This window comes from Mandrillus leucophaeus, unplaced genomic scaffold (assembly GCF_000951045.1).
Source record: "Mandrillus leucophaeus isolate KB7577 unplaced genomic scaffold, Mleu.le_1.0 Scaffold135, whole genome shotgun sequence".
Lineage (NCBI taxonomy): Eukaryota > Metazoa > Chordata > Mammalia > Primates > Cercopithecidae > Mandrillus > Mandrillus leucophaeus.
This window is the reverse complement of record NW_012101310.1, coordinates 374,351-396,622: the sequence shown is the minus strand read 5'-3', so window position 1 is coordinate 396,622 and position 22,272 is coordinate 374,351. Positions and strand designations below refer to the sequence as shown.

General features: G+C 46.3%; 1 protein-coding gene and 1 long non-coding RNA gene across 2 annotated transcripts in view; one reads left to right on the top strand and one right to left on the bottom strand.

Annotated features, from left to right (window-relative positions):
* Window positions 1-702: 702 nt before the first annotated feature.
* On the bottom strand, window positions 703-12,219 carry LOC105534429. The gene is made up of 3 exons (XR_001005273.1): window positions 12,105-12,219; window positions 10,286-11,344; window positions 703-931 (listed from the first exon to the last, which is right to left on the bottom strand). It is a non-coding gene; the product is annotated as an uncharacterized LOC105534429 (long non-coding RNA).
* Window positions 12,220-12,359: 140 nt separating this feature from the next.
* The window catches only part of PIK3R5 (phosphoinositide-3-kinase, regulatory subunit 5), a 98,722-nt gene continuing 88,809 nt past the window's right edge, over window positions 12,360-22,272 (top strand). The window contains exon 1 of the mRNA XM_011973149.1: window positions 12,360-12,492. The gene's annotated coding sequence lies outside the window, so the exon portion shown is untranslated. The remainder of the gene's footprint in view (window positions 12,493-22,272) is intronic.

Sequence of the window (22,272 nt, the reverse complement as noted above, 5' to 3'; positions counted from 1 at the left end):
GTCTCAAACTCCTGACCTCATGTGATCCACCTGCCTCAGCCTCCCAAAGTGCTGGGATTATAGGCGTGAGCCACTGTGCTCGACTGATGATATCCACTTTATTTTTCTTCTTTTGTTGCTTGGACTTTTGATGTCATATCTGAGAAACTATTGACTAATCCAAGGACATGAAGATTTACACTTATGTTTTCTTCTATGAGTTTTGTAGTTTCAGCTCTTAGATTTAGGTCTTTGATCCATTTTTGAGTTAATGTTTGTATGTGGTATGTCCTGGGGACCCAATTTTACAATTTTGCATATGGATATTCAGTTGTCTCAGCACTATTTACTGGGATGAATGAGCTCATTTTCTATCTGGTCATTGCTGGTATGTAGAAAATTATTGAATTTCATCTTTTTGTGTCTCCAGCTACTTTATTGAACTCTCTTGTTAGTTCTAGATATGTCTCAGTCCATTATCTAGGGTTTCTCAGGTAGACAATCATATCACTTACAAATAATGACAAACTTGACTTTTGCTTCCCAAATTTCTGACTCTCTTTCTTCTTGCTTTGAATTTCACAACATTGTTGAAACTATTCAAGTTGTGAGCACCCTTGTTTTATAGGAATTCTTCTGTTATTAAGGACCGTAGTCTGTCCCTTCGTTTCAAGTCATCATTAGCTATCACATAGTCTGCTGGATTGAGATAGATGTCATTTATCATGTTGACAAAGTCTCCTTTTATTCCTAACCACAGAGAATTTGCATTAGGGGGCCTCTTATCAGGATAATTACAAAGCTTTTCTCCCATGTCCTATTCATGTGATGAACAACATGAATACACTTTTATAGTAATCGCTGTTTGTATAAATGAAGTGTCTTCCAGCCAGCGGGAAGATTAGCTCACATGAACAGAAAGAACTCAGGTTTCACTGCTGCATGCTCCCACCTGTGTAACAGAAAACAGATGTCACAAACTGAAAGCCAGTAGGTCATGTCTAGTTTGGCCTGTAAGGCATTTTAGAATGCTGTTTTGAATTAGTTGCCAGCATTTAACCATCAGGAGATTTCTCATATGAATTCCAATTTCTAGTTTCTCTTTTAAAATCATAAGATCTAGCCACACTAATCTTGCATTTCCACATGGCCACCGTGGGTTGGAGCTGGGCCCCAAGGGGCTCCTTTTAGCAGTCTCTTCATTTACCTCATTAGTATTCCATCATACCCTATTGTCACCATACCCTATTGTTTCCCAGATATCAGGATGAAGGCTCAGTTGCCAGTTTTTGCATTTGTGCAATTTTTTAAAGTAATGAAATAATGATATTAATGAAATATTTCTTGTAATCACATCTAGCAAATGTAGAAAAAAAAGAAAGAGGCAAAGAGGGCCATGTGCTTCTAAGAGAAAAGGGGGAAAGCATATTTCTAGGTAGAAGTAAAGAATATTGCTATATGTTTAATATGCAAAGTGTGTCTGCTGAAAGAATAAGACGTAAGGGGCTACCAGAAATGAAATCTAAGGCTATGGAAAAGCTGTGTCGGGAAAGAGAATCTTATTGCACTGGGGGGAGAAAAGGACTGACCTTTTAACAGGGTTTATTTCAGGAGGCACAGAGTATAAACAATGCTGTTACGAAATGTCAGAATATATTAAGTGAACACCATCTCACCCGTTCTATCCCTGAGTTTGACCTGCCTGGCCCTTGGGGATGTTTGAGTTTCTGATCCCTGCTCCAGGTCTTCCAGCTTCCTTCAAAGCCTCCTCAGTTACCCCTGGGTTTCCCCAGGTCTATCTTACAGTGGTGACTGTGCTGGGGTCAGTCTCCTTGTATTTCCCAAGGTAGAAGGCTTCGTGGTTTCAAAGCAACGCTTTTCCACAGGCCTACAGGGCCCAGAGCCATGGCATGTTCCTGCCCCTTTCACTTGACTTCTCGGCCCTTAATGAAAAGGTATTTTTGCTTCTTCCTGAAGCTCTTTCCCCATAAGGTTCAGATGGTTTTTCCCCCCATAAGGTTCAACCTACGAGGCTGGACTGGGATAGAGATCACACTCTCATTGGTAGCAACAGCAAGGGACTGGCTTGGGAGAGGTGTGGGTGCAAGTTGGTTCTATCTCGTTTCGCTCCTCCCCAAACATCCAATGTAAATTTTGCAATGGTGACCCATCGGTCAGACTCTACCCCTCTCCTATGGTGACATGCTGGAATTTCCACTGGAGGTCACTTCCCATCTTGCACCCCAGGGCCCACCTGTAAACACCTCTGCACAGGCCCCTGACTTTTTTAACCAGGTCAATGTACACAGTGGATTCTTGCGGGTGACCAGTCCAGTCTGCATTCCTTTGGGCTCATCCAAGATGTCAGCATTCCTTGAACAAACCCTTCTTTGTCACAGTATATTACTATTATAATTAAAGGCTGCATATAACTTGCATTTATTTTTAAAAATTATTTTATTGATTGATTTATTTTCGAGATGGAGTTTTGCTCTTTCACTCAGGCTGGAGTGAAGTGGAGCAATCTCGGGTCACTGCAACCTCCATCCCCCCGGGTTCAAGTGATTCTCCTGCCTCTCCTGCCTCCTTCCGAGTAGCTGAGATTATAGGCACCTGCCACCACATCTGGCTAATTTTTGTATTTTTAGTAGAGACAGGGTTTCACCATGTTGGCCAGACTGGTCGTGAACTCCTGACCTCAGGCAATCCACCCGCCTCAGCCTCCCAAAGTGCTAGGATTACAGGCATGAGCCACCGTGCCCAGCCAAACTTGCATTTATTCTATTTCAGATTTTATATCTGTATCATAGAGAGGAATTAACTGTAGTTTTCTTTTTGAGTTTCAGTATCAGGTTAAAACAAAATGGGAAGTTTTTCCAAAGTTTGTAAGATTGGCAACTTTTAAGTTTTGCTTTTTTAGGTCTGTATTTTGAAATAATTTTGGATTTACAAAAAAAGGCGCAAATGTAAGAGTTCCCATAAACCTTTGACCCAGCTTCCCTAAATATCGGCATTGTGTATAACATAGTATGATTCTTGAAATCAGAAAATTAACATTGATACAAAACTATTAACTAATCTACAGACCTTATTCAAATTTTGCCGATAGTCCAACTCAATGTACTTTTTCTGGCCCAGGATCCGAGCCTAAATCCCTCATTGCATTTAAGTGTTGTGTGACAATCTGTGACAGCCCTTTTGCCTTTGTTTCCTGACCTTGACACTGCTAAAGATTTTGTAGAATGTCCCTGAATTTGAGTGAGTCTGATGTTTTCCTTTTTCTTTCTTTTCTTTCTAGAGACAGGTTGTCATCTAGGCTCTGTCACCTAGGCTAGAGTGCAGCAGCATAATCACAGTTCACTGTAACCTCAACCTCCTGGGCTCATGTGATCCTCCCACCTCAGCCTTCTTAGTAGTAGGGACTACAGGCCCATGTCACTGCACTCAGCTAATATATTTATTTATTTTTGGTAGAAAGAGGTCTTGCTATGTTGCCCAGGCTGGTCTTGAACATCTGGCCCCAAGCAATTCTCCCACCTTAGCTACCCAATGTGCTGGCATCACAGGTGTGAGCAACCAACACCAAGGCCTGATGTTTTCTTTTTTTTTTTTTTCTTTTCTTTTTTCTCTGTTGCCTTGGCTGGAGTGCAGTGGCGCGTTCTCGGCTCACTGCAACCTCCGCCTCCTGGGTTCATGCCATTCTCCTGTCTCAGCCTCCTGAGTAGCTGGGACTACAGGTGCCCACCACCACGCCCGGCTAATTTTTTGTATTTTTAGTAGAGACGCGGTTTCACCGTGTTAGCCAGGATGGTCTTGATCTCCTGACCTCGTGATCCGCCTGCCTCGGCCTCCCAAAGTGCTGGGATTACAGGCGTGAGCCACCACGCCCGGCAAGGCCTGATGTTTTCCACGATGAGGTTGATGTAAGACATTTTTGGCGAGAATGCCACAGAAATGATGTGCCTGTCTCAGCATCAAATCGCGAGATGAATGTTATTGCTGTGTCTCCTTATGATAATGTTAACTTTGTTCACTTGGTTAAGGGTGTGTCCGTCCAGCTTCTTTGCTGTAAGGTTTCTATTTTCCCTTTGTGACTAGGAAGTATCTTGCTGGGCACAGTGGCGCATGCTTGTAATCCCAGCACTTTGGGAGGCCGAAGTGTGCAGATCACTTGAGGCCAGGAGTTTGAGATCAGCCTAGCCAACATGGTGAAACCCCGTCTCTACTAAAAATACAAGAATTAGCTGGGTGTGGTGGTGCACGGCTGTAGTCCCATACACTGGGTGGCTTATCAACAACAAACATTTATTTCTTACAGTGCTGGAAGCTGGGAAGTCCATGATCAACGTGCTGGCAGATTTGATGTCTGGTGAGGGCCCGTTCCTCATATGCAGCACCTCTGACTGTGTCCTCACGTGGTGCAACACATGGCAAAGGGCAGTTCCCTTAGGCCTCTTTTTTTTTTTTTTTTTTTTTGAGATGGAGTCCTGCTCTGTCGCCCAGGCTGGAGTGCAGTTGGCTCACTGCAACCTCCGCCTCCCAGGTTCAAGCGATTCCCCTACTTCAGCCTCCTGAGTTGGGGCTACAGGCACGTGCCACCACGCCCGGCTAATTTTTTGTATTTTAGTCGGGATGGGGTTTCACCATGTTGGTCAGGATGGTCTCGATCTCCTGACCCTGTGATCCAACTGCCTCGGCCTCCCAAAGTGCTGGAATTACAGGCTTGAGCCACTGCGCCTGGCCCCGTAGGCCTCTTTTCATAGGAGCACTAATTCTAATCATGAGGGCTCCACCCTCATTACCTAGACCTAATCACCTCCCTAAACGCCACACCTTCTAATACCATCACCTTGGGGGTTAGGCTTCAATGTATGAATATTTGGGGGGACACATTCAGACCACAGCACCATTATCATCATATTTTTGCTCACTGCATTTAGTATCTATTTTTTTTTTTTGAAAGAGTCTTGCTCTGTCACCCAGGCTGGAGTGCAATGGCGTAGTTGGCTCACTGCAACCTCTGCTTCCCAGGTTCAAGAGATTCTCCTGCCTCAGTCTCCCGAGTTGCTGGGATTTCAGGCACGCGCCACCACACCCAGCTAATTTTTGTGTTTTTAGTAGAGACAGGGTTTCATCATGTTGGGCAGGCTGGTCTCAAACTCCTGACCTTAGGTGATCCACCCGCCTTGGCCTCCCTAAGTGCTGGGAATACGGGTGTGAGCCACCGTGCCCAACCTGTTGATGATTCTTACCTGCAAAAATTATTACTGTGATGTTTACCAAATGCTGATTTTCTGCTTCCATCTTCCTTCTACATGTATTCACTGGCATTCCACTGTAAGAAAGGGTTGTCAATTCTCCCCCATGTATTTATCCAATTTTTTAAATGTCATTATGGACTCTTGGATACTTATTTTATTCTATAAGCTATAACCCATAACTGTCATTATTGTGTTACTTAGCTTGTTCTGGATTTGGTCACTGGGAGCCCCTTCAAGTTGGTTATTGCATTCTTTTGACAAACATTAAATATTTTTTGAGCACTTTATTATTTTCTAGTACCACAAGATGTTCTAGATTCATCTTGTTCTTTCCCTGTGGCCCTTCAATCAGACATTCCTCTAAGGAGCCCTGGTTCCTTTTATTGGAGAATGATATTTAGAAACCGAGATCTGGAAGCTAGGTGTGCTCGTTACTAGTGGGATATCATTACCTCTAGGCTCCATTATCAGAGCTGGGAAATATACATACATCTATATCTCTTTATATATTTATCTATTAAAAACCAAGAGTATATACTGATACCTCCATGAGTATATACATGAGTATATACTGATACCTTCTCATCTAATGCCACAACATTCATTCTAGCCTTCCACCTTTCCTTATTTGTAACTTCCTTCCTGAACACCGAAAAACTTGGCTCTCATTATTCACAATATATTTAATTATTTGTCCAATCTTCACATATATATAAAAGAGTTTCAGAATTTCTAACCCATATACCTGTGAGAAATAGATTTGCTCATCAGAGAACAGACCCCTTAAGCAGCAATACCAACACAATGTGGTACAAGTTGTGATTTTTTTTTTTTCCGTCTTTAGCCTTTTTATTAGTCTGTTCTCACATTGCTATAGAGACTGGGTAATTTTTATAAAGAAAAGAGGTTTAATCAGCTCAAGGTTTTGCAGGCTGTGTAGGAAGCATAGTGGCTTCTGCTTCTGGGGAGATCCTCTGGAAGCTCACAATCATGGTGGAAGGCAAAGTTGGGGCTTGAATGTCACATGGCCAGAGCAGGAGCAAGAGAGAGCAAGGGGTGAGGTACTACACACTTTTTTTTTTTTTTTAGATGGAGTTCTGTCGCCAGGCTGGAGAGCAGTGGCATGATCTCAGCTCACTGCAACCTCCAACTCCCTGGTTCAAGCAATTCTCCTGCCTCAGCCTCCCAAATAGCTGGGATTACAGGGACGTACCACCACACCCAGATAATTTTTATATTTTTAGTAGAGACGGAGTTTCACCATGTTGGCCAGGATGGTCTCAGTCTCCTGACCTTGTGATCCGCCCACCTTGGCCTCCCAAAGTGCTGGGACTATAGACATGAGCCACTGCACCTGGTCAGTACTACACACTTTTAAATGACCAGATCTCATGAGAACTCACTCTCAAGAGGACAGTACCAAGAGGGATGGTGCAAAACCATTCATGAGAAATCTGCCCCTGTGATCCAATCACCTTCCAACAGGCCCCACCTCCAGCACTGAGGATTATATTTCAATATGATATTTGGTTGGGGTACATACTTATAGTATATAGTCAAAATATGGCTTTCTATGTTACTTGGTTGGTTCCTTTTGTCTTCTCCTTCCTCAGTACGGTTATATCATTCATTTGTAATAGAGTTAGGTTCATTTATTACTGTTCATATTCAGTTTTAGATTCCCATCACATCCTGATTGATGTAAACTTACCATTTTAGGGTGAGATGGGGATATGTGTAGCATTATCATGGTCCTCAAAGTAAGAACTGTACAAACAGCATACTCAGAGAATTGTCATTTCTCCCATCCCTTCTATCCTCACCCCCAATCTCCCATTCTTTCCAGACTATCCCTACCTATCCACTGTAGCTAACCAATCTCATCAGTTTCTTGTTTATCCTTCCTATACTTGTTTTTCTACACATGACAAGATACATGCATATTTTCTTATTTCTCTTTCTTTTTTACATGAAAGGTTAGCACACTATATTTTTCATGGTAGTATTTTTTAAAAGCATGGTAGAATTCTGTCCTTTAAAATTTGATAGAAGTCAAATTTTGTAACTACCTATGTAACTGCCAAGACATGAACTTTCAAGAGAGATGTTGTTTGATAATTTATACAATTCCATGGTTATTAGTCCAGTCAGGGTGTATCTCTTCTTAGGTCAATTTTTGGTAATTTATATCTTACCAGGAAAGTTAAGATATTGAGCAGAAGATGCAAATCTTTCTTTAGTTCAGAGAAAATTTCTTCTGCCATATATTTTATTTTCTCTTCTCTCTCCTTGTGGAATTACTGTTATACACATATTAAACCTCTATAGTTTAGCTATCACAAACCATCTTTTCTCTTCTGAATTCTAGGATAAATTTGCAAACTTGTGTTCCGGGTCACACATTCAGCTTTCTTCGGTTCCCAATCTTCTGCTCATTGTTTCCACTGAGGTTTAAATTTAGCAAGCTAAAAATGTTTCCTAATTTCGGTCTGTAATTTCTTAATGATTTTTTGTAATTTCAGTTTGTAATTTCTTAATCCACTACACTTGCAATTACAATATCCTCCCAAATATTATTAAAAACATAAAAGAGAAATATGTTTAAAATTTTTTTCCTCTTCTTCTTGTGGAAATTTCTTTTCAAAGGAAACTAATTTTCTCTTATCACGTCCCTTTCTGTTGAAAGTCTGAATCTTTTTGTTTTCATATGATTGGTTTTTCTCTCTTTGCTTATTTTTACCAGGCAGGTGTCTATATTTATTCTGGAATAGAATTTGAGGTGGTTCTGCTGATTATCATGAATAGTCAGTAAGCATTCAGTCAAATAAATAAGTGGAGAGAGGTATTTTAAGCAGAGGGGACAGAGAGAGAAAGGGCATGAAGATATAAAAGCCCAATGTCAGCCAGGCACAGTGGCTTGCACCTGTAATCCCAGCACTTTGGGTGGCTGAGGTGGGAGGATTTTTTTTTTTTTTTTTTTTTTTTGAGACGGAGTCTCGCTCTGTTGCCCAGGCTGGAGTGCAGTGGCCGTGATTTCGGCTCACTGCAAGCTCCAACTCCCGGGTCCACGCCATTCGCCTGCCTCAACCTCCGGAGTAGCTGGGACTACAGGCACCCGCCACCACGCCCAGCTAGTTTTTTGTATTTTTTTTTTTAGTAGAGACGGGGTTTCACCGTGTTAGCCAGGATGGTCTCAATCTCCTGACCTCATGATCCGCCCGTCTCGGCCTCCCAAAGTGCTGGGATTACAGGCTTGAGCCACCGCGCCCAGCCAGTGGGAGGATTGTTTAAGCCCAGGAGTTTGAGACCTGCCTGGGCAACACAGCAAGACTCCATATCGACCAAATAATAATAATAACAATAATAATAATAATGATAATAATTAGCTAGGCACACCTGAGGCAGGAGGATGGCTTGAGCCCAGGAGTTTGAGGTTGCAGTGAGCACTGATCATGCCACTGCACTGGTGACAGGAAGACCAACATGGATTTTCTTTTCTCACATATTTTATGTACTGGGATATAATTTACAAAGAGCAGAATATGTAACTTTTAAGTGAACATCTCAGTAACTTGTTCATATGCACACACCATTTAACCACCATCAAGATGAAAATACCACCCCAGAGAGTTCACTCATGTCCCCTTTCTGGTTAAATTGTTCCCTTCCCCCAAGATAACCATCATTATGACTCCTGTCACTGTAAGTTAGTTTACTTGTTCTTGAACTTCATATAAATGGAATCATGGACTATATTTTCTTTTGTGTCTGGCTTCTTTTGCTCAGCATAATTTTTGCGAGATCCACGTATGTTGACACATGCATCAGTCATTTATTTATTTATTTTTTTACTACTGAGTAGCATTTCAGTGTATGAATATCCCATAATTTAACAAAATTGCATTCTACTATTAATGACATTTGGGGTGTTTCCAGTTCGGGGCTATTATAAATAAAGTTGCTATAATCATTCATATACATGTTTCTGGGGGGATATATACATTCATTTATCTTGGATATATACCTAGGAGTGGCATTTCTGGGTCACAGGTAGATGTATATTTAACTTTATTAGATACTGGCAATCAGTTTCCCAAACTTGTTGTGCCATGTTACACTCCTACAAGCAATATATGAGTGTTTCGGTTGCTCCACATCCTCACCAACATTTGGTGTTTTCAGTATGAATTTTAGCTATTCTAATGACTGTAAAGTGGCAACTCATAGTTTAAATTTGCATTTTTCCCAAAGACTCATCATGTTAGCACCTTTTCCTGTGTTTATTGGCCATTCGCATATCTTTTTTTGTTGAAGTGTCTGTTCAAGTCTTTTGCCCATTTTAAAATTGGATTCTTTGTCTTTACTACTTTTGAGTTGTGGGAGTTCTTTATATATTCTGGCTATAAGTTACTAGAAACCTTACTATCCATTGGTGATGTCAACTGAGATAGGGAAGGCAGGAGAAGGAGTTTGGGAGAAGATGAAGAATTTATTTTAGGGCATGGAGTAATTAAAATGCTTTTGGATGGATTATCTAGACACGGATGTATAGAAAACACTTGGAATTACAGATCTGGAGCTCAAGAGAGAAGTCTGGGTGATACTTTGGGAGGGATCAGTATGATGGGAATGGATAACATTGCCCAGGGAGAAGAGAAGCAGCCTCATCTGAAACCTCAAACATTGTAATGTTTAAGGGATGACGAAGAAATGAAGCCAGAAGAAGAAAACAGAAATCATGGTGAGAGGTGGAGGAGAAGCCAAGGAGGGGATTTTCAAGAAGGAGTGGTGCCAAATGCTCTAGTGAGGTAAGAAAATGAAACCATTGGAGTTGACATTTGGGGTTTCCCTGGTGGTCTCTGTTCAGAGAATTGAGGAATACATGTAAGATGAGGAAGTAGAGACAGGGTTAGACTACTCTTTGAAAACGTTAGGCAGTGAAAGGAAGGAGAGTGATTTCAAAGAGCCATAGAGTTTAAAACAAAGCAACAAAGGAGTTGTAGAAAGAGGTACATAATCGGATGCTTAATGAGTGACAGAGGTACCTTTCAGAGTCTTTCAAGCAGCTTTGGGCAGGTGGGAAATGGAGGATGGATAGGTGTCAGGTGCTGATCAGATCTGACAGAACTCAGTGTTGACGGGGTGGCAGAACATGCGGCTCCATATCTGGGTCACAGCTGCAGGTGGAGAGGAGAATGCCTACTTCTGAGGGGATGTAGGATGGGAGAAAGTTAGCTTCCTGGGATGCTCAGCGCCCTGGGAGTAAGCACCAATGAGCCTCTCTTTTGCAGTTTTCCTCCATTTTCAGAAGCCAGGCATCCCATAATTTCTCTGACAGATTATTTACCTTTCCAAGTGCTCTCCTAATCCAACATTTCCATCTGGCACACACTGTGTCATTCTTGCTCCTGAATTCCTGGTTCCAGAACAGTTCTGCCATTTTCTTCCTTTGCACGATGTGTACCTTCAGTCTTCTCCTCTTCCTCCAATGTCCATATTTTTGTGGTGGAAAAGGTGCGGACAGGGGAGACAGGACACTAGAATCCTTATCAAGTCCTCTCTCAGTCCTTGGTGTCTCTGGTTCCTTCTCTGTGAAAGGGTGACGTGTTGGGGAGGGGTGGGGGATGAGGTAGGAGAGGGGGTCTGAGTTCCTTCCCACTTCTAACGATGGCTGGAACCAGGCCTCTGTGTTCAACCAAGGGTACTTTCTGTTTCTGTCCATTTGGGGAAGTTGCTTTTTCTTGGTATTTCGGGAGTCAGGAAAACAAGTCATTGGTGTTCATATTTCTCAAAGCCTCAGGTAGGGTTGCGGCTTTTGGCCAGCAATAACGTATGACCATGACCTTGTGGCCGAGTTTGCACGCCTCTAACAGATATTACGACACAGAGTTCCATTCAATAGTGGAAGTGGAGATTTCAGCGTTGCCCTTTGTTAACCCTCAAATGAAGTGCTACTCTTCCATCGCGAGGGCTGTCCAAGCAGTAGCCAACCTTCTTATCCCTATTTTGTAAACGAGGGAAAGGAGGCATAGGAAAAGCAGAGCCTCGTGGGATTCCCTGAGGAGTCCTTCCAACTCTTGGTAGAGCATCATCTGCAACGTCGTCTGGGGGAGAAAAAGGGGAGGCAAGAAGAGGGCCTTGACCCAGGAGGCAGGAACTCCGGCACACCCCCATTCCCTTCCCCAGGGGCTGGGGAGACCACTCAGGTGACAGTAGCCCTGGTGCCGGCCAGGGGGGGCAGGAAGTCCAGCCAGAGGCTGGAGCAGCAGTGCTGAACTCCAGGACTGGCTGGTATTTCTATGAAGGTTCCTGCAGGAGGATGCGGGTCAAGGTGCTCGTCTGCACAGCAGGAATGCAGGCATTTTAAGGGTTAAGGGCACTCAAAGAAAATAGAAGTAGGTGGCTCACGCCTGTAATTCCAGAACTTTGGGAGGCCGAGGTGGGCAGATCACGAGGTCAAGAGATCCACACCATACTGGCCAACATGGTGACACCCCGTCTCTAGTAAAAATACAAAAAATTGGGCGAGGTGGCGTGCGCCTGTAATGCCAGCTACTCAGGAGGCTAAGGCAGGAGCATTGCTTGAACCCGGGAGGCGGAGGTTGCGGTGAGCCAAGATCGTGCCACTGCACTCCAGCCCGGGCGACAGAGCGAGACTCCATCTCAAAAAAAAAAAAAAAAAGAAAAAGAAAATAGAAGTAGGAAGAGGAAGTGGGTCCTAGTGAGAGAAGGAAGCAGCTCGTCGGAACTTCCTCTTTCTCGTCTTTCCCCGAAGCCCCCACCCCAGACCTGCCCCCGGCTCCGCTCAGCCCTCCTGCCGGGCCAAAGCCGCGCTTCTGACGCGGGGGCCTAACCTCCCCTTACTCCTAGGGGGTCGCTGGTGCTCCGCGCTGGCGCCACGGCCGTGCACCGGCCAGGGTCTGCTTCCGCGGGGTGGCGGGTCAGAGCCGGGGCTGCTTCTCAGACGCTTTGCGGACTCGGGGGCGTGACCCAGAGGATGCGGGGCCAGGCGCGCACCTGGCTGACGCGGCCCCGCCACCAGGTGGCTGGAGAGGCCGGCTCCGAGGTCAGCCCCGCCCCACAAGGCCCCGCCCCCTGACAGGCCCCGCCCCCCGCCCTCCGGAGGAGCTCAGGCTGGGCAGATGCTGCGGCTCGCCGCGCGGCTCCAGCTGGGGCGCGGTGGTCCCGAGGGTCACCCGAATCGTAGGGAGTCGCCGCTGGACAGGGGCTCGGCGCCCGGCAGGGACTGCAGGTGTGTGACTGGGCAGCCAGGGTGGGTGCGGAGGGCACGCGTGGGAGCTCCAGGCAGACCTGGAGCAAGCTGGGGACAGTCGGGGAGAGTGGGCTCCGCGAGCAGCCGCCGCAGCCCGGGGGCTGGACAGATCCTGCTGTCTTCCGGCCCCGTGGACCGGGCCCACCGCGGGGGCAGCAGGTCTGCAAACCTGCACTCCAGATAGCCACAGAGACTTAAGGGGCGGCGCGCTGACCACTCATCGTTATCCGGGTAACCTCTGCTGGGCGCTTCTGTGCAGCTGTGTCCTCAGCCTCCTGCCTCCAACACAGGTCGCCCTGTGTCGTGGGGTCAGGGACCCTGTCCGCCCCGGTGGGGAACTGTCCGTGAGCGTGGGCATCAGGGCTCCTGTGCCGTCAGAACCTGGGAGTCATGGAAATGCCCGCGTAAGGCGCCCTCCGTCGAGCCTCACTCAGCCTGCTAGTTAGCCCGTGTTGGCTCCAGACGCGGCTGCTGTCCTAGAGAACTGCACGCTTTCTGCTCTCAGAGGTTCTGTGTTTACACACTGGGCATCCCCGCGTGACTGTGTGTGTGCGCGTGCATGCGCGTGTACGCGTGCTGGCCCATCCCGGCCTGGGGTAAATACACAAAAAGTTCAGGTCAGTAAGAGGAAGGAGATTGTTCAGAAGGAAAAGGAAGGCGAGATTAAAGCAGCAGGATGTGGTATAAAGCGAGTTAACAAGACTCCGAGTAGAGAGGAGGGGTGGGTTTAGGCAGAATGAGGGCTAAAAGTAGGCCAAGCCTGCCTCCAAAGTCCTCTCTGGACTGACACCCTCGTTTTCCTTCCGTGTCTTCTCATCCACCCCACACTTTCCTTCCTGCCCTCAGGACCACCTCTAAGGCACTGGCTCCCAGAACTGACTGCAGGTTGGACTCTCTTCCAAGCAGTCCTACAACATGGCTTTCCAGGGATGGGATCTGGAATCTGTATTTTTCGAAAATTTTAATGAGCTCCTTAAGTGGTGATGCTGAAGCCATTGCTTGGGAACCATGCATGATGTGGAAAAGAGATCCAAGTTCCAACCAGATCCAGCTGTGTGACCTGCAGCATCACACTGTCCCCCAACCCAGCCTCAGTCTCCTTATCTGTAAAATGGGCTCTCATATTGACCCATAGAGCTGTGTGGAATTATTATTATTATTATTGACATAGGGTCTTGCTCTGTCACTCAGGCTGGAGTGCAGTAGCATGATCATGGCTCACTGCAGCCTTAAACCCCCAGGCTCAAGCAATCCTCCACCTCCGCCTCCCAAGTAGCTGGGATTACAGGTCAGCACCACCATGCCCAGCTAATTTTTGTATTTTTTGTAGAGGCAGGGTTTTGCCATGTTGCCCAGGCTGGTTTCAAATTCCTTGAGCTCAAGCGATCCGTCTACCTTGGCCTTCCAAAGTGCTGGGATTATAGGCATGAGCCTCTGTGCCCAGCCCAGTGTGGAAAATTAAGTGAGGCGTGTATGATGAGAATGGCTGCATGTGGGAGATGCTCTGTGGATGTTTGTAGAACGCTGGATTCCGTGTTTCCTCAGTATGGCTGCGGGGGTGTGGGTCTTCACCAGGGGATCCATGGAAGACAAAGAAGACAGTTTTGGATGGTGGAGCTGTCTTCCTGCTTCAGGGCTCCCTCCCCTGCTTTTTGAAGCCTTACAAGCCAGGACTGTGGGGGCAGGAAGGCTTGGGGTCTTTGTGTGCTGAGCCTCACTGGGGTTTTAAGAACCTCCCTCCTTTCATTTCTAGCTTAGAAAAGGGATGATTCATTATCTTCCCTCCTCAGGCTGGAGTAGAAGCAGACAATCTCTGCCTCCCTGCTTGTCTTTCTTCCCTCCCATTCACTGTTTATTGTTGCCCTCAAGAATAACAGGTTGCCCAGCTACTTGGGAAGCTTAAGTGGGAGGATTGCTTGAGCCCCGGAGTTCAAGGCTGCAGTGAGCTATGATCGCTTCACTGCACTATAGCCTGGAAGACACAGAGAGACTCTGTCTCAAACAAACAAACAAAAAACAAGCAAACAAAAAAAGAAGAATAGGTTGGACGCTAGTGGCAGTGGGTGACAAGAGCATTAGGGGTTGATGTTGGCATGAGGATGAGAAGGCCGGGGTGCAAACTGCTCCATACCCCTGTGTTAGCCATCCATCAGGGGCCTGCTGGCTGAGGAGTGGGAGAGGAGGAGAGCCAGGAGCCTTTTTGCCTGGGTAGTCTAGAGTTTGGAAGCCCCAGCTTGGGTTCCGCTGAGCACTCAAGCTGTGCTGACTTGGCCTTTCTTCAAAGACGCTCATCCCAAGGGACTGAGCTGGCTGGCCCCGTGGGACCTCTGAGAACCAGAACACCTGTTTGGCCTCAGCTGGTGAGCTAAAAGCCTGAACCAATGTATTAAGAAAGAAAGCTGGCCAGGCGTCATGGTTCACACCTGTAATCCCAGCACTTTGGGAAGCCAAGGCTTTGAGGCCAGGAGTTCAAGGCTGCAGTGAGCTATGATCGTGTCACTGCATTCTAGCCTGGGCGATAGAGTGAGACCCTGTCTTTAAAAAAAAAACAAAAAATAAAATTTAAAAAACAGAGAAAGCTCCTGGAAGAACAAGATAGAGTGATCCTTAGCAAGTCAAGGGAGAGGTGTTTAATTTGATTTTTGAGCCTCAGATATAGGTGGGGTGGGAAGAGAGAAAGGAAAGAGTACATCTGACTTCTGCCCAAAGGGAAGATGATACCTTCCCGTAGCAAACATGTATTACATAGTAGGATATTTCATCCATTTGAAGATGTACATATTTTCACATTTTGGCAACACTGAAATCAAGGAGCATGTTACCGTTTATGGCATCTTCCAATTATAATAGGCAACACTATTTCTTCCTTATTGCCACACAAAATAATGGTGCATCTTACAATTGATGGCATCTTAGATTCTGTTAAATACAATGTATTTTTCACAGATTTGGGGGTATGTGTTAGCGATACACAGGTTCACATAGAATTATGTTGTTCTCATAGCTTTCATACATAAATTTTTCTAGTAGCTCTCTACTCAAAGTATCAGAACTTTTCAACGTATTCTGTTTTAAAATATATCTTTGTAAAGTATGTTGCTTTCATTTATAAATGTGGCTCGTCGGATATGATTGAATAATTTCTTGAAATTTTCATCAAATGGTTCTGGACGGCCATTCTCTTTTGTACCCTGTGTCTTTTTGTACATTTGTGCTTCTTTCTCTTTCATCCTTCTCTTCATCCTTTTCTCCTTTGGCTATGACTTCATGGTGTTGGGTACTGTGCTAAGTATGTCATGTCCTTTCATCTTCACAGTCACACTCTGAGGTAGCTACAATTAATGCCCCCATTTTACCTATGAGAAAACCGAGGACCAAGGCCACACATGTAGGAGGTGCCAGAGCTGGGCTGACTCTAGCGTCTGCTCTTAACCAGAGTTGGCCAAGCCAAGTGATGGCTTAGGTGTTCCTGTGGGTGTCAAGCACATACCCTATACAACACAATTTTGGGGGCATGAATTGTGGCCACCAGGTGCTTTTGTTTGTTTGCTTACTTCTAGGATAGTAGCTAGATTTTGGATAGTTGAGGTTATTGGTTAAGTGACTTCCACATAAGTGAGTCACAGCTATAACAAGTTACACCCAAAAGGGGGTTGGAGGCTGATGAATGGGAAGAAATGGATGACTTTCATGGCACAGAGAAGATCTTGGGTCCTTCTTGAGTCTTCTGAGTCTATCCAGTGGTATGCTAGACTTCGGGTCCTAGAGTTTGGCATCCATGGGAGACGGCTGCTTCCATGGGAGCTTCTCTCATGCTGCCATGATGATGTAAGATAACACATCTGCGTGAGTCACTTTTCTTTTTTATTTCTTTATTGTTATTATTTTTTAGACAGAGTTTTGCTCTTGTCACCCAGGCTAGAGTGCAGTGGCGCAATCTCAGCTCACTACAACCTCCGCGTCCTGGGTTCAAGCGATTCTCCTGCCTCAGCCTCCCGAGTAGCTGGAGTTACAGGCGCCTGCCACCACGCCCAGCTAATTTTTGTATTTTTAGTAGAGATGAGGTTTCGCCATGTTGGCCAGGCTGGTCTCGAACTCCTGACCTCAGGTGATCTGCCCGCCTTTGCCTCCCAAAGTGCTGGGATTACAGGCATGAGCCACTGCACCCAGCCTGCGTGTGTCACTCTTCAGCTGAAAAAGCTGCAGAGCTGCATGACTTTCCAGAGATGGTCCACACCCACCAACCATCCCAGGTCCACCCCTCCTGCTTCCTCTCCCGTAGCCTGAGCAGATCTCTGCACCTTTGTGTGTACTGTTGCTTCTCCCCAGATTGCCCTTCCCCGCCTCTGCCTGCCTGGTGAACTGCCAGTTCCTCCTACAAGCTCCGCTCAAGCCTCATCTTCTGATGCTCTTCCTTTGCCCCTCAGCACTAACCATCCCCTTCTTCATTGTGCTTTCTATGTTTTCGCACCATAGCGCTGACCGCCCAGGCCTACAGGGCGACCAGTGACCCGGCACAGCTATGGCCTGCTCACCCTAGCCACCTGATGTTCAGCATGGCATCAAGCTGTCATCCTGAAACTCCCTGGGATCTCATAGGCAAGGTGCCCAGGCACAGCAACGGCAGAAGTTGCCAGATCACAGGATGGGGTGGGGGGCTGGAGGTGGGGCCCGGAGGGAGTGGTGTGCTTTTCATTTTCATGTCCTCGGGAGTCTTGTTGTTGTTGACCTAGGCAAATGAGCTTGTGTGGTTTCCTTGTTAGGGGGCAGGGCTGGGGTGTGAAGGCTGAAGGTGGCCTCACATGGAGCCAGGGGGCCCAGTTTCTGCCTAGCTCCCCCACTCCTAGCCACGTGATCTTTGCTAAGTCCATCTACCTCTCTGCGTGTCCGTTTCCCCATCTGTAGGATGGAAATCTGGCACTCAATACTTTATGTGGCCCCTGCCTAATCGCTAACATTTCACTTGTTCATTCAACACTTCTGCATGGAGGACACCTTCTGTGTGCCAGGCATGTGCCAGGCTCTGAGGATGCTGAGCAAGACAGGCAATGATCCTGCCCTGTGGAACTCACAGTCTCATGGACAAGACATGCAACACACATATTATTTAATTACAATTGTGAGAATTACAGGATACTCTGAGATTATGGAAAGGGAACTCAATATAGTTGAGGGGTTAAGCAAAGGTTTCTCTGAAGAAGTCATATTTGAGTTGAGACTTGAAAGATATAACATAAAAGAAAATAATAACAATAATGCCTACCATTTAGCAAATACTTGCTAAGGGCTCTTTGGGTGCATTATCTCTGGCATTCTTTTCAACACCTGGTGTGTGGGGTATGTGGGCTCCCTCTCCTGTAAGGATCAGGTGATAGCACTACTGGCAAGCACCCTTCTCGGTTTCTGACACAGACCAGGGACTCATCCCCACCTTCCTCATCCCTCCCGGTATTCCAAGGTCCAGCTTATGGATGCTGAGGTCATAAATACTAATGTGCGGGCTCTCTTCTCCTTTCCCCTGACACAGTTAGCGTGTCCCGCTCAGGAGCCCTCTGCATTTGTGCATCTCCGTCAACAGCTCAGGGAGTTGAGTCCCCATCCACAGAAAACTCCATCATGTTGATTGCCGGGCCTTGGTTCTGTCCCTCTTAGGAGCCGCTGTTCTGGGAGGGTTCAGAAACTCTGATCCGGATGGTCTGTCTCATCTAGGAAGTCCCTTGTCCAGCTCCCATATCCTTCTTCCACGAAAGCGGTCTCCCCAGAACCATGGAGTGTGTGCAGATGTATCACTGGGTTTTTGGTCTGAGTATTTGTTCCTGCATGGCTTGGTGGTTTGGCTCTTGTCAGGCAAATATCCATGCAGCCACTTCCACTCAACCTGGCCGAGCCAGCCAGCCTCCTGTGGGAGGGTTCTGCAACAACCAGATCGCATCTACACTGACAGCTCTTCGAGGGGAGTCTCAAACTCTTTCTAGATAGGGGGCCCCTTTGAAAAACTAATGAAAGCGATAGATCATCTCCTCTCTCGTCACCCATAAACACATATGTACATGAGAATGCGTTTGTACGTGTGCACGCACACACACAGTCTCTCTCTCTCTCTCAGTTTTGCATAGAATTCTAAGGTCTTCTTGGATCTCTGCAGTTCACCGAGGAACCCAGGTTAATAAACCCTGTTCTAGAAAACATGACTTTCTTTATGCTGATTTCTTTGGATTATCCCCAGCACAGCTCCCTGTGGGAGGAAGCTGCTGTCAGAAGCAAGCTGGGGATGGTGATGAATAATGAAAACTGTACAGAGGACTCCGGTAGCGACTCACTGGTGAGAACCCAGAAGTGACATGCTGGGGGCCGGCTCTTGACTGTACACTGGGCCACCGCTGTGTTGTTGGATTTCTCACCAAGTTTTGAATTCAGCCCATTTTCAAGATGATTAAAGAGTGAGAGAGAAGGCCGGGCGTGGTGGCTCACACCTGTAATCCCAGCACTTTCTGTGAACGAGGCGGGTGGATCACCTGAAGTCAGGAGTTCGAGACCAGCCTGACCAACATGGAGAAACCTCATCTCTACTAAAAATACAAAAATTAGGCCGGGCGCGGTGGCTCACGCCTGTAATCCCAACACTTTGGGAGGCCGAGGCAGGTGGATCATGAGGTCAGGAGATCGAGACCATCCTGGTTAACACGGTGAAACCCTGTCTCTACTAAAAATACAAAAAATGAGCCGAGCATGGTGGTGGGTGCCTGTAGTCCCAACTACTCAGGAGGCTGAGGCAGGAGAATGGCGTGAACCTGCGAGGCAGAGCTTGCAGTGAACCAAGATTGCACCCATGCACTCCAACCTGGGTGACAGAGTGAGACTCCATCTCAAAAAAAAAAAAAAAAAAAAAAAAAAAATTAGCCAGGCATGGTGGCACATGCCTGTAATCCCAGCTACTTGGGAGGCTGAGGCAGGAGAATCATTTGAACCCGGGAGGCGGAGGCTGCGGTGAGCCAAGATCGCACCATTGCACTCCAGCCTAAGTAACAAGAGGGAAACTTCATCTCAGAACAACAGTAACAACGACAACAACAAAAAGACAGAGAGAAAGAGAGAGAGAGAAAAAGAAAAGGTGTCTGTGGCCATACACATGAAAATAAACAGTCTACAGATCAGAGAGGCAGGCATGGCTGTTTCTTTGCCGCAAAAGTCTGCAACCTCCCGAGTTCCCAGGGACTGGCATGAGCTTGGGGCTTTGTTTCTCTGATGTGGTCGTAGTTCTTTAGAACCAGTGCCTTGATGTAAAGCGCCATGTGTGAAGGATGTTTTCTTCAATTCCTCTTTTCTAAGGATTTTTAAAAGCATGAATGGTTGTTACGTTTGTCCAATACTTTTTTAAAGCGTCTACAAGGAAACGCTTATATTCTTTCACTTTGTGATAGATTTATGTGACACATTAGGTCATGAACTTCCATGTATTGAACCCTCTGCATTTCTGGAATAAACTCGATTGGGTCAAGGTACTTTATTCTTTCAGTACTGTGCTAGGTTTGATTTGCTGTGATTTTCTTTAGGATTTTTTTTTTTTTTTTGAGACAGTCTCACTCTGGAGTGCAGTGGTGCAAACCTCCACCTGCCAGGTTCAGACAATTCTCGTGCCTCAACCTCTGAGTAGCTGGGATTACAGGCATCCACTACCACACCCGGCTAATTTTTGTATTTTTAGTAGAGACGGGGATTCACCATGTTGGTCAGGCTGCTCTTGAACTCCTGGCCTCAAGTGATCCACCCGCCTTGGCCTCCCAAACAAAGTGCTGGGATTATAGGAGTGAGCCACCGCATCCCGCCTTTCTTTAGGATTTTTGCATTAAATGAATTTGGCCTCCATTTTCCTTTTCTGTGCTGCTGTTGTCGGTTTTTGATATGCTGACTTTGCAAATGACTTTGGAAGCATGCTACCTTCTCCCGCGCCCAGTGACAGCTTATAGAGTGGGGAATGAGCTGCTCCTTGGAAGCTGGGAGAACGGCTCCGGTCTTGAGGTCTTCCACTGTGGGATTCTTGGCTTCCTACTCCCCAAACTTCCTTCTCTTCTCTCTTCCTCAATCCTCCCAGGTACACGCCTGTAAACCTCAGTGCTCCCAGGCTCATGCCCGAGAGCCATCTTTGATTCTTGGCTTCCGATATTCAGCCACTAGGTCCCATGGGTCCTTACTTTATATGCCTTTCAGCTTACAAGAATGCCTATTTCTACACGGAACTGGGCAGATCCACCTTGAGTGTATTCCAGGTGCTGCATTTGGAGGATGCTGATCAACCACTTCATACTCAGAGAAAGGTGACCAAGATGGCGATGACAGAATATGAAGTAGTTAAGAAGTAGAGAGGTTTTTCTCCAAGAAGCGAAGACAGAGGAGAAGTAGTATCTGTCTTCAGATGTTTGATGAGCAGTGTCCTTTGAAAAAGGTGAAGACGCCTCACCTGGGGGTCATTCTCCAGGATGGAAAAGGGATAATGGAAGAAAAATTGTAAGAAAATAGACTCTAGCTCACTAGAAGGAAGATCTTAGAGAAACTCAGAGCAGATCAACAATGGAATGGGAGGCTTTGTGGTGGTGAGTTTACCGTTGGGGAAAGTATGTAGGGAAAATACGTGTTATATATTATAGAAATGATAGCTGTGGGAAAGGAGACCAATATAGCTCATTTTTAAAAAGCCTGTAGTTCTCTAAATCATGGTGGCCATGTCTGACTGGTTGTGTAAACACTGGTTGTTCTGAGAACATAATTCGAGTTTAAGTAGTTCAGTGACCTTGAATAAATACGTCCCATAGCTGGGCAGTTTGCTCAGAAATCCCACAGCCCTGCTTTACAGCCCATTCCCCGGAGCAGAAGTACCTTGGCTGTTAGAAAACCATAGCCATTCATGGACACTGGGATCCTCGCCCACATCCTCTGCTGGGAGCATGGGTTTTTCTTGAAGTCTCTTGTTCTTGGCTCCTTCAGATACCTGGTAAAATAAACTAATTGAACCCAATTTCAAAATCGCCTTCCTCTGTGAGTGTCCCAGATAAGATCATGGGGCCAACGTATCTCACCTCCAGTTTGAGCTAGGAATTAATGTCCTCTTGTTCTTGGGGTTTTCAAGTCAACGTTTCATAGGTCTTTGCAGCGTGCATTCACTTCTGTACCATGTTGAGAGTTTCATTTTGAGAAAACAAAAAGCTCTGTGTTCTCTTTGGCCTGTTACTGTGCTTAAGAGAACACAGGGGGCTGTGATGTGATGTACGGGCTACAGGATGGGAATAGAAGGTCTAATCTCTAGTCCTGGTCCCTAATTACCTCCTCGTCTTGCTCAGTCTGTTTTCTCCTGGACCAATTGGACTCTATGATTCTGACCTCCTGTGAGTTTTCAAAGCCTGCTCTCCAAGAGTTATCTTGTGGGAGCTGCTCTCATGGGCTGAGCAGAGAGGGGACCTGCTCCTTCCCTCATGGTGCCACCTTACGACAGGACCCCCAGTGACTATGAGTCCCTCTTCAGACCCCAATGGCAGAAACCCACCCTCCAGCCCGTGATCCTGCTGGAAGGCTTCCTTTCAGGTCACTGGTGGTTCTGGAATGAAAAGTTCCAGTAGTCTCTTCCCAAACTGCATCTTTTTTTTTTTTTTTTTTTTGAGACGGAGTCTCGCTCTGTCGCCCAGGCTGGACTGCAGTGGCCGGATCTCAGCTCACTGCAAGCTCCGCCTCCCGGGTTCACGCCATTCTCCTGCCTCAGCCTCCCGA